Source organism: Phyllostomus hastatus, unplaced genomic scaffold (assembly GCF_019186645.2).
Source record: "Phyllostomus hastatus isolate PE091 unplaced genomic scaffold, TTU_PhHast_1.1 phas_scaffold_78, whole genome shotgun sequence".
Classification (NCBI taxonomy): Eukaryota; Metazoa; Chordata; class Mammalia; order Chiroptera; family Phyllostomidae; genus Phyllostomus; species Phyllostomus hastatus.
The window spans coordinates 663,453-676,493 of record NW_025334041.1 but is presented as its reverse complement, the minus strand read 5'-3'; the positions used below and the strand labels follow the sequence as shown (position 1 = coordinate 676,493).

The window sequence follows — 13,041 nt, the reverse complement described above, 5'->3', positions numbered from 1 at the left end:
CAAAGTCCATTAGAAAATTGATATATTCATATTCTGATTCTCGAACAGTTAAATATCCTCCCATTTTCCAAAACGAACCAAGAAACCACCTACAGGTAAAAGCCGACAATGGAACATTTTAACCAAAGGGGAATTATTCATAAAATTCAAGGGTCTTCAAACCAGAGTGCACAGTGGAAGCGCTTTCTCGATTTCAGCCGCCCGGGTCCTGGCTCCCCGGGCCGGCGGGGGGTGGGGGCCGGGGCGCAGCCCCAGGAGAGGGGCCGGGGGGCGGCGCGTCGGGGCTGAGACCACGGGAGGCCTTGGCTATTTCTGCTCGTTGCTGCCCCTCAGGCCCACGTTGTGAAACACGGGCTTCCACAGCGACCGGCACGCCCAGGTCCCCGCGTCCCCAGGGGGCTGTAGAGAAGTTTCCAGAGTTAAAAATAGGTTTCTCTTTCCTAATAACCTAATGAAAACCACCATTTTCCTTCATGAAAACTGGGTGTAATAAGAGCCCTTTGACGGGGGTTGGGGGCGCTCAGCACCGTGACCACAGATCGGACGAGTCTGTTCACAGCGAGGGCTGGAAGTCGTGTGCGTGACGGGGGGGGGTCTGAATGTTGCGGCCGCTGCCCTCCCCCAGCCGCCCCCCTCCCCCAGCCGCCCCCCCTTCCCCCAGCTGTCCCCCTTCCCCCGGCTGCCCCGAGCTCCGGGCCGTGGAGGCTCGGAGCCCACAGGCCACCGGCCAAGCTCTGGCCCGAAGGGGCCCTGGGTTCCCAGATGCAGCCTCCGCCTCGGTGACCCAGAGCCGTGTACCCGGCACCTGTCACAGGCCCAACAGCCGGCCTTTGCCGCAGGCGGCCCTGGGACGGCCCTCAGCCCCTCTGCGGCCCGGCGTCGTTTCTGGCCTTGGCCACAAGCTGCGGCCCCCCTGGATGGGCCCCTGTGGACGATTGTGTGGGATGGGTGTCCGTCCGGGGCCCGTCGGGGGCTGCTGGCCCTCCCCGTCCAGGCGCCACGCCGAGAGGACACACGGTCACCCAACTCTGCTCCCTGCGGCCTCGAGAGCGTGGCTCCCGGGGTCTTTCGTGCTTCGTGCTGTGTATTCACAGGGTCCATGGAGACTGCCCCTCCCAAGTCCTGGGGCCCAAGAGGCCAGGCGGAGGTCACCACTGCCGAGTGGCTGGCCGGAGGGAGGTCGTGCGTCCGTGGCTGGGCTGCTCCCGGTCCTGGTCGGCTCCCGAGACCACCCTGCGCCTCGGGGGGGCTCGCGCTCCATCCGCGTCCGGGTTGTGCTCTCCCGGTGCCTGGCGGCCGGGGTTCCTGGAAGGGTTAGCACTCCCGTCTCCCCCAGATGGAGATTTTGGCCCCTCGGCCTGCCCGTCGAAGGTGCAGCCCCCCCCACCCCCCCACCCCCCACCCCCACCGTCCACGTGTGCGGGTGCCCACTGCCTCGGCAGGGCCCGGGCCCCAGGGATCCAGGGGTGGGCGGCAGGGGGACCAGGAGGTGGGCGGGACAGGGCCGCCCCCTGGAGCGGGGCCGCCTGGCCACTCAGAGAAGCCGGGGCGCCCGGGGGACGAGGTCGAGTCCCCAGTGAAGGCTCTGTTCCCGTGTCCCGGTGAAGTGGGCAGGGAGGCCCCGCGGACCACCGGCCCCTTCTCGCTGTGACGCGACGCTCGGGGCAGACCCGCCGGAAAGGGGTCCTGGCTTCGCGTTTCCCCCCTGGCTCACAGGGCATCGCTCACAAAAACGGCCAGAAAACAACATCCGAGGCGTCGGACGGACGGCGGGCCCTTCCCGGGGAGACAGGGACCGAAGAGGCACGTTCTCCGCCTCCAGAGAACAACCCGTAAAGAAACAAACGAAGGAGCTGCCCCCACACCAACCCAATCGCGGCCCTGCGGCGGGTGATGGCTTGAGTGTGCGGCAGGGGCAGTGGGTGGGCAGTGGGTGGGCAGTGGGTGGATCAAGGAGACAGGGTGCGGGGTAAGGGCACAGGCACAGACCAGGGACGACACGGAGGTTTGATCGGCGACAATCATGTCCCGAGAGGCCGCTTCGAAGAAGGGGCCGTGTCGTATACGGGGCTGAGAAAACGTGTTCCCACGTGGGGCGTGTGAAATAGCTGTCTACCCCCCGCCGCGGACACCCTCAGTCCCGAGGGGGGGGGGCTTAAACGTGAAAGCACAGCCGGCGGGAGCAGCCTGGGTGAAAACCAGCCTCACCTTGGGGTGGAGACGGGTTTCTTAAGCAAGACACACAACTCATGAATCACTCGAGGATCGACGGGCGAATCCACTCCCTCGAAATGGGAAACATCTGTTGTTGTAAACTGCCTTCCAAAAACTGGGGGGAGACATCTGTGAGACACGTCGCTGAGCTGCAGCCCCTACCTACGGCCTGTCCGTCCATCCGTCATGGGGCTCAAATCCACGAGAAAAAGACAAACCGCCCCACAGAAAAATGGATAAAAGACCCAACCAACAACCCCCGGAGGGAAAACCACGCATAGCCGGTCAGGCCCTGCCGCCGCGTCCCTGCCCCCGCGCCCCCCACGCCACGCGGCAGAAGCGCCAGCCCCGGGCGAGCCCCGCCGTGGCGGCGTCCGTTCTGTGTGGACAGTGTCCAGTGCCTGGACACTGTCCTTGTTCACAGATGAGTCAGCCCATAAATCACGGTCTACGTGATTAAAAACAAGCGGCTGGATCCTCGTTCCTCTGGCCGGTCCGGGGCCGGGTACCGGGTCAGCACGGGGAGCTTTTATCTTGCCTCCTCTTGTCGCTGTGAAAGTCCTGCTCCGGGACTCGAGGGGCAGCGAGCCCAGGGTGTGCCGGGCCTGTGTTGCCGTGGCCTCTGCTTCCTCCCGGGACGCCTGCCTGCAAACCTGCCGCCATTTCACCCACTGCGTGGTCAGGAGCGCCCTCAGGGAGCCCCTCTCTGCTCCACGGTCAGAAAGTTCCCTCCGCTGCTCACCTGCATGCCACGCGGGCCCCACCTGGGGTGGAGGAAAGGAGTCTTTGTGGGCCAGGCTAGGCACGGACACCCGGAATGTGGCGATCAGAAAGCGAGACGCATTTGATGGCCCTTTCTTTTAGGGATGGTGAGGAATATTTGTTTTTAGTTTTCGCTTCAGAGGGGCTCTCTGCGGGGGGAGAAGTGGCCGTCAGTCAAGGAGAGCAGAGCAGCGGCTCGGTGCTCACGGCGCACGACATGCCTCTAGCTCTCCAGCTGCCGTTCGCCCTGCGGGGGCCCTCGCCCTGCGTTCAGAGCCGTCGGGAAAGGACAGGGCCCCGGCCCGGGGCTCCCCCACAGCCCTGCCACCGAGAGAGAGCCTTCTCCAGCTTCCAAACAGAGCAAACAACAAACACATAAATAAAGACCCTCTTTTCCACCTCGGGTTCAGAGGGCAGTTACGACTGCCCAGGAACATTGAGCAACCTCAGAGGACGCCTCCCCCCCCCCACACACACACACTGGCGGTGAGCCACCAGTCACCACGGCAAAGCCGGCCGCGGCGCTGGCCCAGGGATTTCATCAGCCTCTGGCGTCCGCTCCCATCTCGGCGGGCTTGGCCGGCGTGACTGATGGCTCGGTCCTTCACGAGTAGCCTGGTTAGGCAGAGAGGCTAACGACGGGAGAGTTTTGCTGGCTCCGGGGCTTGGCGTGCGCAGACAGGACGCCGCGTGATCGCCCAGCACGGGGTGGGGCGACGAGACTCCCCGTGCCTGCCAACCTCAGGCAACCTCATTAGTCAGGGACACGCTGCGTGTTATCGCAAAGGGTTGGTTTTTCTAGGAAGAATCACCCTCTGGCACTTGCGGTCGGCATGGAGACAAACGCTGTAAGACGAAGGGCACGGCTCTCCTCGATGGGGGGCGGCCAGTATTTAAGGTCAGGGTCGAGAGGGAGGCTGCGCGGCCGCTCTGCAAGGGGGATGTTTGGGTCTGTCGTCTGCGGCTGTTTAGGCGGCCGGGACGTCGGCATTCCGTCCCCCACGGCGGGGGGGTGGGGGGGGGCGGTCAGTACGATACGGCCCCACAGCACAAAGCACAGTGGCGCCCTTCTCCCTCTGGTGCTGAAGACCACGCAAAATAAGCAATAAGCGGACTAATAAAAAGTTCACAAAGCAGCCAAAGGCTGGAAAAAGTCTAGCAAAAGCAAGCCTTCTCTCTGAGGGAGATCAGTGACGCTCTCAGCCAGCAGAGCAGAGTCCCGGGCGGGCTGAGCTCCCAGGTGACTCGGCTGTGGGGGACCTGCTTCGGCCGCCGGGTGGGCCTGTAGCCCGAAGGAGCCCGCGGTCCGAGGCCCCGGCCAGGAGAGCCCGCCGCAGGGGACACGTGCAGGCCCGCCACCCCGCCCTCGCCCGAAATCGGAGTTCAAACCGGGAGAGTTCTGCGGGCGGAAAGCCCTCCTTCGACGGAAGCGACACCTCCTCAGTCCCGGGTGGCATGCATCGGAGAGTTTCTGGGGGGACGCCCACCCCTGGGAAACCGTGGCAGCCGCCGCGCGAAATCCTCAGGTCTGTTCTCACGGCCGAGTGCATCCCACGTGGGTGCCTCCAGGAGCCGGGGCCTCTGCGCGGCGTGCACGGTGTCGGTTTCCGCACAGTCAGTTCCCTCCTTTCCCGCATTCCAGAAGTTTCTTACCCTCATTCCAGCCGTCGTGGGAGGCCGCCCTCCGCAAACGGAAGTCCCCCGAACCTTCAGGATCAGAGGGGGCGTTGCTGGGAGCCAGTGCCGGGGCAGAAAAACAGAAAAATCCCTTTGTACTCGATCTGACCCCTGATTTGGCCCGGGAGTGCCCACGTGCCAGCCACCCACTGATGAACGGGCGGACAGAATGATCTACCTCCTGTGATCTTTAGAAAAATCAAAGAATCACGACATACTCTGTGGACCTTTCTTTTTTAAGTCCAGAATATTTTTACTGAGAGCCTAATGCCCGCCAGCCCTGGGCTCAGAGCTCCGAGCTGCGGGCAGCTCCCCTCCCCCTGCAGAAGTGACCTTCTGCTCGGGGACATGGGACAGCTCGGGACAGCCACCAAAGCAGCCCCCAACCCGGCGAGGACACACGGGTGTGGGGGGGCATTTCTCATGGTGGGTCAGGGTGTTCACCCTGAGAGTGGGGGGTGGGGCAGGGGGCCACGGGGGCGGAGACCAGGCCGCCTGGAAACAGGCGGGTCTGAGGACGCCCCCGGGGCGAACCTCCCCAAGGAGGACCAGCTCCTGCGACCCCCGAGGCCCCCGGGGTGCGGCCTGAGTCCCGGAGCCCGGGCGATGCTGGCAGGACGTGGGCTGACACTGCCGGACCCCGGCGTGAGCCCTGCCCACCGCGGCAGGGACTCCGGGTTTTGTCCCAGGTGCAGGGGGAGGAAGTCTGAAGAGGTGTTCGTTTTCAGAGGTCAGCAAGCCGCGTGTTGGTGACAGGATGCAGGATGCAGGCGTGGGGGGAGGGGAGCAGGGAGGACGCCCCCTGGGGCGTCGGTGACGGGAAGGGGCCGAGGCGGAGGTGCCGAGGTCTGAAAGTGTGCCCCCCCCGCACGGATGGCTCAGGCGCGGTGCTGCCGAGGGTGACCCCACGGCTTGCCCAGGGCCCCTGGGCCGTGGCGAGGGGCCGAACAATGAACAAGAGGACAAGAACAGCCAATGGGGTGCGGTCACTGCTACGGGTGGGAGAACGTTCGAGCTGATTTACCCGTGCCAGCCGGCACCTCCGGGCAAAGCTGAGCTCGGGGCTGTTGCCACTGTCCCCACTTTCCCCTGCAGAGACCCCGACCAGCGGGGGCACCGTCCGACCGCGGTCCCCGGGCTCAGCGACCTGCAGGGCCAGCTCAGAGTCCCGGGGAGCGAGGGGCTCAGTTCACCTCGCTCTCTCCCTTGCTGCCCTGCACCCTGCCCCTGGGGACCCCCGGGCCTTCCCGTGACACACTCCCCAGGGTGGCCGTCTCGGGGGGCGCCCCGCTCTCGGCCCCAACCGCAGAGCCCTCGCACGTCCGAGGGGGCGGCTGCTGGTGTCGAGGCCCCGGCGACTCGAGGAAGGAGGCTCAGGGCCCGTCCTGCGGAGGCGGCAGCACCTCCAGGGCTCAGCGGCCGACGGGCGCGTGCTCCGTGCTGGAGACGACGTCTCTCCCTGATTAGCAATCAGTTACCATGGCCCCTGGTGCCTGAGTCTTCTCCCCGGAGCTGTGGTGACTGACGGGTGCTGAGTCACCTCCTTCCCCGGCCAACAGCCCGCACCCAGCGGTGGGGTCGGGGGTGGGGGGAGAAAGCCAGTCCGCCACGCACCGCCCCCCCCCCCCCCGCTCACACTGGGGATGACAGATAATCGGATAATTACCCCTGGCTGGAAGCGTCTTGGAGTCGCCTCAGAAGCGATTTGGCGAAAAGAGCGCTGATGCCAGGTGACAGGCGATTCCCTTCAGAGATGCTGCCCCTGCGGGGGTGGGGGGGGGGCGGGGGGGGGGTGCTTAGTCACCGGCCCATGTCCTCTCCGCAGCCCCTCCCTCCACCCCTCCGGCCTCTTCTCCTGCCACCCGAACCCCGCCCGTCGGCAGAGGGACCCCGACCCCATCAGGCTGCCGTGTCTTTCAAAAAGGGGGCGGGGCATCCACCCGCTTCCACGACGCCCCCCCCCAAGAAAGCCACCTGTAGTCCAGCCTCCTCCTGCATCTCCAGCCCCTCCCTCCCCCCCCCGGCGGGGCCCCCCCCCCCCGCCGTCCCACCGCAGGGGCGCTGAGCCTGGCGCTGGTCCCCAGACCCGCCCTGGCCCGTGAGTCCGCGGTCCCCCCTCTCCAAACCCGTCCCCTGCCCCACGCTCCACCCCGGTGCCCGCGGCGATCTCTGGGGGCCTTGGTGCAGGCGGCTCTTCCCCCCCCACGTCCAACCCACCCGCAGGCCTGTGTGTGCCACCGACTGCCCCCCCCCCCGTGCTCACCAGGGCCTCGTCTGCCCTCCCCAGCTGGACGCAGAGCAGTCTGTTTGCTGGATGCTGCGCCGGCTGACGCGCCCCCGCCGTCTGCTGGGCCCCCCAGACCGGGAGTCGGATCCGGTTACTGCTCAGCCAGAGCGGGCCGGGGCCTTCCCGTCCTCCTCACGGTGAAATCTCCTCGGTTTACGTCCATCACCCCCGACCCCCCCCAGCTCGCCGGCTTCCCTCCCTCTGACCCCCAAACGCTTCCTTTGCACCCTGGCAGGAGCGGCAGGCGCCTGGGGCTTGCGGGGCCCCAGGTGCCCGAGCCCCCAGGACCACCGCTCCCGGCCCGGCGGAGCACAGCGGCGGCGAGGACCGCCTGCACGGCTCCCCAGCCCGGGGTGTGGCTCTGGGGGTCCGGTTCCGTCAGCGACCGCTGGGCCCTTCTCCTCCAGGAAGGGTCCCCACACACCGCGGACGCAGATGGGCAGCGTGGGCCCGAGGGTCTCCCGCCTCCCTGCACAGCGAGGGGCGGGGCCGGCGGCCCCAGTCCCCGCCGCCAGGACCCAGGCCTGCCACGTGCGGATGGAGACCGGCTCCTGGCGGAGACTCTCGGGCGCGCCGGTGGGCGGTGGACGGAGGGCACGCCCCCCCGGGGCCACGACCCGGCCTGGTGCAGTTGCACTTGTATAGCCCACCGCTGGTAACCTGCTGTCTTTCCTCGTGTCTCCGCGTTAATGAGCAACGGGCACAGCAAAAGAGATGAAAAAGTGTGAGCGCGGGTGGTGCCTCCCTTAGGCCTTGAGGTTTGTTCTGGAGAACCCGGAGGCGGTAGGCCGTCCTGGGGGAGGGGCGAGGAAGGGTGAGGGGGCCCTGGCCTGGCCGGGTGGGTCAGTGGGTTGGGGTGTCGTCCCCGCACACCGAAAGGCCGCCGGTTCAATTCCTGGTCTGGGCACCTGCCTGGGTTGTGGGTTCAGGCCCCTCGTGGGGTGTGTACAAGAGGCGACCACACAGTGATGTTTCTCTCTTTCTCTCCCCCTCGCCCTCTCTCTAAACATAAATTTAAAATCTTTGTAAAAAGTTATATTTAAGCTGTTGTATGCCTGAACTGAAAGGACTTTATTTCTGAAGTTGTTTTTCCCCTGGCGGTCAAACTTGTCGTTGAGGGTTTTCGCTCCGCGCCGCGAAGGGGCCGCCCCGCCGTGCCCTGACGCGAGGGTTTCCCGGTGACGAGTCTGCTCTCGGCTGTGTCCGTCCGGCTGCGCGGGGCGAGCCTTCCCTCCCTGACGACTCCTCCGCTTTCTCCCGTCCTGGTGCTGGGCGGTTTGTCTACCACGGCCACACCGTGGTTCTCCTTGCGCATCTTTTGTTTGAGTTTTCTCGGGTGTGTGGATAAATGGGGAGATCGTTTTCACCGAATGCAGAAGTCCTTGGCCATTTTTTATTCTAACACTCTTTCCGGCCCTCTTCTTTGAAAACCCGACAGTATGCACATTAGAACTACAAGTGTTCCCCCAGCTCACGGATACCACACCGATTTTTTAAAAAATCATCTCTCCCTGTTGCATTTTGGGTATTTTTTTCTGCTGTGTCTTGAAGTGCACTGATCTTTTTTCCCCAGTAACACCTAGTAGGTCTTTCACTTCATCGCTGTGTTTTTTATCTTAGACCTTTTAGCTCTCACCTTTGGACTCCGGGTCTTTGAAATGCCGTCCGGAGTCCAGTGTGGCCCGAGGTGGACTCTGCGACCGCGCACTCGTCCCGGCCTGCCGAGCGTCCTGTCCTCAGCGGCTGGCAGAGCGAGCCGGTGGCGTCCCCACAGTGGGGTGCGGTGGGCCCCCGCCCCCCGGCTCCGGCTCCGAGATGGGGGGGCTGTGTTGCCCGCGGGCGCCGGCTCTGGCCCGTGCTGGGAGGGGCCACTCCCAGAATGCCGGCCCCGCGGGGACTGGTCTGCAAGGTCTCTCCTCGCCAAGGACGTCTCGGCTGCCCATGCCCCAGCCCCCCCCCCCGTGCAGCACGGTCCCCCGAGAGAGGGCCCCTCTGCAGCTCGGCCTCGTGAGAACGCCGGACGAGGGTGCGAGGTGCAAGTAAGGAAGATGCTTAAGACAGGGCCGCCACCGTCCTGGGCGCCATCTGGCCACGGCGGGAAGAATGCCTCTCCCATCCCAGCGTTGATGGGGGGGGGGCTCCGGCTGTGGGGGCTGGACTGGCCCTTCCGCGTTTCTGGGGTGCCAGGCCCTGCGGCCTCCTCGGGGAGCTCTGCAGCACCCCCACCTCGAGGAAGAGTCGGTCTGCCCTCAGACCACGATGTCTGTGTTCTACATCTCACTGTTTGTACGAACACATACTCAGTGCTGCAGAACTCTCACGTACAAAGACAACACTGGCGTTTTGGAAGGACACCTGCCTATGGATTCAGGCTGAAGCTCATTCAGAGCTCTGGGTTTGTGCTGGGGGGGTGGGGGGTGGAGAGATTGTGGCGTCTGAAAATCGACCTCTGGAGCCAAACCAGTGGGTCAGTGGGTCGAACGCTCGTGCCGAAGTCTGACGTTCTCACCGGCCAGCGCCAGAACACACGCGTGTCGGCACCCCCAGAGACAGGTGTGACGAACTCCAAACTGTGCTCTGCCCTGGAAGCGACAGGAACCCTGACAAAATTGTCGGGTTCAGTTTTTTCAGAGCCACGGCCATTAGCCAAAGCTTGGCGGGCAGTCACCCGGGGAGCTCGTGTTCCGGAAAACTCTCCGGATCTCAGCGCGTTCGGGGCCCTGGGGCCTCTTCCCCAAGCTCCCTCACGGCCTCGCGCCCGCAGACGCGGCCGCTGTGGGAACGGGCAGCGTGGCGGCCACTGCGAACAAACCCAGCAGGTTGTCCCAGCCTCGCCCCACGAGGACCGCCCGTCCTGACCCCCAGGAGCCGCTGGCTGCCGCCCCAGAACCCGTCAGCTGGAGGTGAAGGCTCTGGGGGTGGCGGCCAGCCTGACCCATCCTGTCCTCCCCAGATGGCCCCAGGGGCACGGGGCAGGCATCCACTCAAGGCCTGTGATGGGAGCGAGGACGTTTGTTTTCCTGGCTCGGAGGAGGCAGCGTGGACCCCAGTCCCTCAGGCAGAGCCCCGGGGACCGGGACGTTCGGGGTGTGTGCTGGTGGCTGTCCCATGAGACGCGGCGGGTGGCGGCCTCCCGGTTTGTCTGCAGCGGCCGGGACTCTGGGATCGGAATGTACGGACACACGGCCGACCCGCAAACACAGTAACACCCGCGCCCCCTCTCTCGCGTCGGGTCCCCTGCGCTCTGGCAGAGCTTCGGTACACGATGTTTTTGAGCTCTTCGTTGTTTTGCTTCCTCGTCGTGGAGGATGAGCGTTTGGGGCGGGTTGTTGTCCTGCTCCCTCTGGGATAGCGCAGGGGAGAAATATGCGAAAACAACCGCACTTTGGTCAGGGATTGTGAAATGCAGAAACCCTCGGAACAACTGAAGTTTTACTTGGAACATTCTGTATTCCTGGAGTTAAGGTCAGGAAAGCTTTTTTCCTCGACTGCGGTGAGACTGCCGAGGAGGGCGCAGTGGGCCACTCGGGGACCGAGGGAGAGGTTCACTCTCGGGGTGGGACGGGCTCAGGGAGCGAGGCGGGGGCCGGACGCCCGGGTGCGCCCCTGACGGGGGAGGGGGAGGCAGGCCGCCCGTCTCCGCTACCCGAGGTCGGAACCGCCGCAGCGACAGCGGTGGCTATGCCGGGGGACCGGGGACTCCCGTGGGGACGGGGGAGGGACACAGTAACAGGCCACCACGGTGGGTCAGGATGGGAGTAAAAGGTAGAAAATTGCACTGCAACAACAATTAAAATAAAATAAATAAAATAAAATAAACAGGCCACCAGGATCACCCACCTGTGGTCACCGTCTGCAGAGGGCGCTGCGGGGGTGGTCCCCAAGGATCCTGGGGCCCCACATGGCGAGGCCAGTCACCGCACTTGGCTTCCCCGGACCAGCACCCCGGGCCCCCAAACTGCTCCCTGAGAGGAGGAAGGAACATTACTCAGCTTTGTGCTCTAGCTAAACGTCTGACCCCTGCCGTGGGCAGAACCGCTCAGGGGAGGTCCTACCAGGACGGTCGACCCGAGTCCCGAGCACCCTGGGGAGGCACACGGCGTGGGGGGGGGGGCCGGTGGCCGTTGGGCCAGCGCGGCGAGGGAGGAAGCGCAGCAGCAGTGGGCGGCTCACCGTCCGAGTGGCGAGCGCCGCAGCCCGCCGACCTGCGTCCCTATTTTTAGAAAGCGTGTTTGTGCTGCAAATAGACTCTGGCTCCTCTCGGCGCAGGGGTGTTGAAAGTGCTCTTCAAAACCTGACCCGTGTTTCCCGAGGCTCAGGGGCAAGCCGGCTTGTGGGGCCTCCTGGGGCGTCCGAGGAGGAAGCCGGGGCCAGAACACGCCCCCCGGGGGGCTGCGGGGGGCCCGGGGCCACGAGACGGCCGGGTGTGCACGGGCTCCGTGTCAGGCCAGGTGTTCCGCCCCTCCCCTGGAGTCGCACAAAGCCACTTTCTTCTTGCTCCGTGGGTGTTTGTTTTCATTGTCTTCCCAAGTGAGTCTAGAACGGCCACTTTCATGGGGAAAGTATATAGTCTCTGCACGTTTTCCTTACGCGTGATTCTGTTTTTTCTGTATCGGAGAAAAAGAGAGTTTAACGCCGTTTGAGTGATTCAGAATCTGAAGTGTGTCTCCATCCAAAACGCTGTGAGTGATTTGTAGATCCATGAAGTTTTGTTAAAAAAAAAACGTGTGTGTCGTTTTAGTTATATGCCTAATGGGTCATTTAACGCCCGTTGTACAAGTGCCAGAGCCTGCTGGGGGCCAGGTCCCCACCGGCGGGACAGGCGGGGGTCTCTGGGGGGGAAGGGCGTCCGTAACGCTGAGCTTCAGTCCCGGGCGGAGCCCCTTTCTATACAGTAAAAGGCTTGGAAACCAACACAAACAAGTTTCTCCGAAACACCCGCTTGAGTGTGTGTGTGGCCCACCTCGGGCTGCGTCGGACCCCCGCCCTGACCTGGCTCCCTGGGGCAGCTGCCTCCCCGTGTGAGGAGAGGGCTCGCGTCAGTGCCGGGCTGGTCCGGCTGAGCACGGAGCCACACGGCCCCCACGCGTCCCCGCACCCCCGGCCAGGAGGGAGGCGCCCCACTGTGACGGGCCGCAGCCTCCGGACGCAGAGCGGAGGCCCCCAGTGTGGGGAGCAGGGCTCTCCTGGGCCCCGGCCGGGGCTGGAACGCCACTGGACGCTGAGCCGCCCGCCCTGGCCGGGTGGCTCAGCTGGTTGGAGTGGGGCCACCAGAAGGCTGCAGGTTCGATTCCTGGCCGGGCCACACGCCTAGACCGTGGGGCTGATCCCTGGTCGGGGCGTGTGTAGGAGGCACACTGAGGTTCCCCACCCCCCCTCCCCACTCCTCTCTCTCTCCCCACTCCTCTCTCTCTAAAATCAGTGAACACAGATCCTGAGGCGAGGGTTAAAAAGGAGAAGAAAGAGACATGCACGCCCACTCTGCTGTGGCCTTCCCTCGCCCACGGTGGGCCTCACGAGCACCTGCGGCGGGAACAGCCCTGCCACCGCCCACCTGCCTTCTCCCACCCGCTCCCTCCTGGCCCACGCTCACCACCCACTCCCCGTCCCTGCCTCTGCTCCCGAGGGCCCCGCCCGGACCCCTCCCGTCCACCCGCACGTCCGTCCGCCAGGACCAGGGTCTCCCCCCTCAGCACCGCCGGCCACAGAGCTTCTGGAAACCCAGCTCCCTGGTCTGTGTGAACCACCACGTGTCTGTTCGCGCTTGCATCAAGCAGAACCGAGAAGGAAAAGGGAGTTTATCGTTTCCTCCGGGTGGCTGTAAAGTCCTCACGACAGACCCCGCTGCTGGCCGGGGCCTCCGATGCAGCACGCTGCAGGCATGGGCCGGGCACCTCGGGGGCCGGTCCTGCCGCTGGGCCCCTGTGCGGGCAGCCCCCCATTTTCGGCCGTTGTTCCCTGCACTTCCGTCTGGGGCCCCGTAAGGAGTCTCCAAGGTCCCGGTGACTACGCACAAGGGGCACCACACTCGGGAGCACGTCTGCCGTTCGTTACGTTCGACTTGGCCCATCAATCAGGGGGCGCCCAGCAGTCCCAGTGAG

General features: G+C 64.9%; 1 long non-coding RNA gene across 3 annotated transcripts; it reads right to left on the bottom strand.

The window, feature by feature from the left end:
- Positions 1-683: 683 nt before the first annotated feature.
- On the bottom strand, positions 684-11,203 carry LOC123812185. Of its 3 annotated transcripts, none has more exons than XR_006784489.1 (5): positions 10,996-11,203; positions 10,781-10,905; positions 6,320-6,415; positions 2,209-4,706; positions 684-1,305 (listed from the first exon to the last, which is right to left on the bottom strand). It is a non-coding gene; the product is annotated as an uncharacterized LOC123812185 (long non-coding RNA). The 3 variants fall into 3 exon arrangements; XR_006784490.1 differs by lacking the exon at positions 684-1,305 and having other exon boundaries at positions 1,467-4,557; positions 4,630-4,706; XR_006784488.1 differs by lacking the exon at positions 684-1,305 and having other exon boundaries at positions 1,467-4,706.
- Positions 11,204-13,041: the final 1,838 nt, after the last annotated feature.